The 4,371-nt window shown below is 35.6% G+C and overlaps 1 non-coding gene across 1 annotated transcript; it reads left to right on the top strand.

Moving 5' to 3' along the window:
* Nucleotides 1-1,236: 1,236 nt before the first annotated feature.
* Nucleotides 1,237-1,343, top strand: LOC124986079 (U6 spliceosomal RNA). The gene has a single exon (XR_007108980.1). It is a non-coding gene; the product is annotated as a U6 spliceosomal RNA (small nuclear RNA).
* The last annotated feature ends 3,028 nt before the right edge of the window (nt 1,344-4,371 follow it).

The following is a 4,371-nucleotide window of genomic DNA, read 5'->3' as shown; positions in this document are numbered from 1 at the left end:
ATTCCTTTGTTAATATTTTTATTGTTCTGTGTTGCCCAAGCTAGCCTTGAACTCCTGGACTCAAGTGATCCTCTCCATTCAGCCTCCTGAGTTGCTGACACTTGCTACCTAGTTGGTTCTTTTGTTAATACTTGGTTTTTCATGATATTCCTAGGACACTGTACTGATTACAGTATGCTTCTTGCCATAATCTACGTCAGATTAATACTTTCATAATTCAAGTAAAATGCTGAAACTTCTCTTCAACAAAGCTCCCTGCACCCTACTTGGTGGTATCATTGTCATATGTGAAGTGAATGGGGAATAAAATGAAAAACCCCAGAAACAGTATGACCTGGGAGGAGGAGGAAAACTAAAGAAACAGAAACTTTGAAGATGGCAGTCCCTGTGAAATGAGATCCCTTGTCTAATCAAATCCTTTCCCAGTGATAGCAAACTGCCCATCCATCTTGCCTCCTTAACAATATGAAGACCCTTGGAGGTCAGGATGAGCACTGGACTCTGACTATGAACCCTTTTCCTGCCCAGTAAAAACACTGCCTAATACAAACCGTGCCCAGTAAAAACAAATTCCAGATGTTTGCAACCTTTTCCCCACAACCTGTTAAAGTCTTCAAGGGCTAAGCCTCCCCAGCATAACCTATATAAACCCAGATTTCTCCTGTAACCATGGCCATTTTCTAACCAGAAAGTGTGTCCATCTGATGCACAACTTCAATGCTGAATAAAGGCTTGGCTGATCCCTGACGTCTGCACCTGGCTCCATCATTTTGTGTTAACAATGTGTATTATATATATTTCTGTTATAACTCTAACAATAATGTTACAATTATTGTTTCCTACAGTCTTTTGTGTTTTTAGAAAACCAAGAGGAGAAACCAAAACTATACAAAGGACTCTTTCATAGATAACCTACATATTTACCATTTTTGGAACTCCTCATTGTTTCCCTTGGATTTGATTACTGTCTGAGGTCATTCTCTTGGTCCATATACTTCTCACCTTATTTTATTATAATTACACCTTTATATATAAGAAGTTCATTAAAGCACAGTTACTATTTTATATAATTAGCTTTTAAACAAAAGAAGTAAAGACAAATGTATATTTATACTGTGTTTTAAACTTACCTTAATTATCTTAACTGGTGCTTTTTGGTGTTCCATGTGGATTCGAGTTACTCTCTGTTATAACTCTCTTTCAATATGAAAACTTTTTTTTTTTTAATTTGTTCTAGTGCTCACTTCGGCAGCACATATACTAAAATTTGAACACTACAGAGAAGATTAGCATGGCCCCTGTGTAAGGATGACACGCAAATTCGTGAAGCATTCCATATTTTTGAGGGACAGAAGAGTATGAAGGACCAAACAAAAAACCCAATTTTAGATGTGATATCTAGGCTTTCATTTCAGTTCGTTTTTGTCTTTTCTTTTTTAGATACCACTTTTAAATTCTTGCCTTTTATTCAGAAAGCTACCTTTTTATAGATGTTAGCAGTTTATTGACCTAATATTTGTAAAGGATCTGTTTGGGCAGGTAAAATTATATAATGCAGTGTTTGAAACAGGAGAAAAATTATTTTCATGTTACTTTTTCGTTTCTCCTTTTTTTTTTCTTTTTTTACTGTATAATGTCCCTCAAGTTAATGGCAGTGTACCTTGTGCCACCAAATTTCCAAAGTGTAAGAAGTTCATTAAAGCAAAGTTACTATTTTTTACATTAAAGCAAAGTGTACCAATTTTTTTTTACTGTGCTTCAAATAAATAGAAAAATAGTTATAATACTGATCTTCAACTTTGCCATTCATGCTTCTATGCACAATAGGCTAGGTATTCCATTTCGAAAGCATGAGAGTAACAAGGCCTTTAAATGGCAGGCATATGCCATTCCTGGGAAATGTACACGGAGGCTAAGTATTGCTTTCTGCAAGTAACTGCCCCCTTGTTTTATTTATTTTTTTAATTTATTTTTACTATAAACAAATGGGATACATGTTGTATCTGTTTGTACATGAAGTAAAGGCATACCATTTGTGTAATCATACATTTACATAGGGTAATGATGTTTGATTTATTCTGTTATTTTTTCCTTCCCCTCCACCCCTCCCACCCCTCTTTTCCCTCTATACAGTCCCTCCTTCCTCCATTCTTGCCCCCCTCCCACCCCCCCTTGTTTTAAAAAGAAGAAATGCAGATTGAAGTAGTTCATGATTTGTTTGGCATTATAGGAAGCAAGTTGGTGCTAAGTATTTTTAAATGGTTTTGTAAGCGAAGTTGAACTGTAAATCTTCATTCAGGAATATGTATTAAGATTATGGAATGGGTGTAAGACTTGGTAGCGGGAGAAAATGGGTTTGGTTAATGGATCTTTAATGTCCCTATAATCTATCCTTTCCTTGAAAGTTTTTGAAAAAAGTGGAAAGATCACTTTGTTGCATTTCCCCTATTCTTGTTCTTAAAAGAACAACAAATCACAAGCCCTACAAATGGCTTGTATTGAACTTTTACATTTGAATTAAAGATTGTTAAACGTGGAAAAAAAATTTGTTCTGATTAGTTAGCCTGAAGAACTTTCATTAACATTTTTGTAACAAGCCTGGAGGAAACAATTTCTCTCAATCTTCATTTATCTTGAAATGCTTTTACTTCTTCATTTCTGAAGGACAGTTTACCACACGCAAGATTCCTTGTTGTCATCTTTTTTAGGACTTTGAATTCATCATCCCACCATATATGGCCTCCAATGCATCTAAGAAGTCCACTGTAACTTCATCAAGGTTGCTTTTCTTCTGCTGTTTTTAAATTTTCCCTTGTCTCTCATTTTCAATCATTTAACTATGATATGTCTTCTTTTAAGTCATTTCGTGCTTATTTTAGTTGGAGTTTATTGAGTTCCTTCTGTGTGACTATTTATCAATGTCAAAAGTTTTCAGTCATTATTTCTTCAAATATTTTTCTATTCTATTCTCTTTTCATTTTTCTTTTGGTATTCCCCATATATGTATGTTGGTGTGCAGTTTGTGGTTGTCTGAAAATCTATTTATTCTTTTTCTTTCCACTTTCCAAGTGTGTAATCTCTATTGTTTTATCTTCAGCATAAGGAATTGTTTCCTCCTTAGTGAATTATTTCCATTAGCATATAAGCATTGTATACTTTTTTTTTTTTTTTTTTGAGGAGTACCAGGGATTGAACCCTGGGGGGTGCTTACCCAATGAGCCACATCCTCTTCCTCTTTCTATTTTTTGAGACAGAGTTTTGCTAAATTGCTGAGGCTGGCTTTGAACTTGTAATCCTCCTGCCTCAGCCTCCTGAGTCGTTAGGATTATCGATATGCATCACCATACCAAGTGCATTGTGCAAATTCTGCCATCTTTTAAAAAATTACTTTCTAACACCATAGCCCCTCCAACTATTACCTCATATCTCTGCTCTACACTTTACACCAAAACTCTTCAAAAGACATTTACTTCTTCTACTCTATCCCACTTTAATTAAAATTTCATCTCCACTGTTTTATCAAAATTGCATTTGTTAAGGTCATCTATGCTCTTGATGTTGCAGAAGCCAACTGTTAGTGTTGAACTATCATCTTCTTTGGTCCATCAGTTATATTTAATCCTTTCTTTCTTCTTTATGATTAAAGGACAATAAAGTTTCCTGGTTTTCCTCCTACCTTACTGATTGTTCATTCTCAATCTCCTTTACTGTCTCCTCCTCATTTTCCAACAATCTCTTAACATTACAATGTCTAGGAATATGTTCTAGTCTCATTCTTAGGTACTAATCTCTTCTGTTTGCATTTAAGTTCCTTAGTAAACTAATCTTGTGACTTTAAAATATCAACTATTGAAGGAGGTGAAAATTTACAACACCCTCAGGGGAAAGGAAACTAAGGACTCTGACCTTTGTAATTTCCCTAACCTGCCAAAATTCCAATGCCTGCCCAAAGTAAGCCCACCAAGGGTAACTGACAAACTCCTCCCATGACATCGCCCTGCTACCCTATAAAACTCAGATGCTTGTTCATGGTCAGCCTCCATTTTCCTCTTGCAAATGTGCCCCTCCATTAATCTGTCTCCAATTCTCTCTTTGTACTCTCCTTCATTTTCTTTCAACTACATTGTAATGTCTCCAACCAGGACATTGCCACTGAATTCCTGACTACTAAGCCCCTCCCTACTTGAATGCCTAATATTAACTCATCCAAAATTGAATGCCTTATGTTATCTATCAAACTTGTCCCTCCCGAATTATTCCCCAAACCAATAAGTGAAAACTAGCCCCTGATACATTGCCAAATTAGATTTCACAATATTCTATTGAGGATCTTTGTTTCTATGCTTATGAGGGGTATGGTCAATTTTCTTT

This window comes from Sciurus carolinensis, chromosome 5, assembly GCF_902686445.1.
Source record: "Sciurus carolinensis chromosome 5, mSciCar1.2, whole genome shotgun sequence".
In the NCBI taxonomy this organism is placed as follows: domain Eukaryota; kingdom Metazoa; phylum Chordata; class Mammalia; order Rodentia; family Sciuridae; genus Sciurus; species Sciurus carolinensis.
The sequence above is the reverse complement of the archived record's forward strand: the minus strand, read 5'-3'. Positions and strand labels throughout refer to the sequence as shown.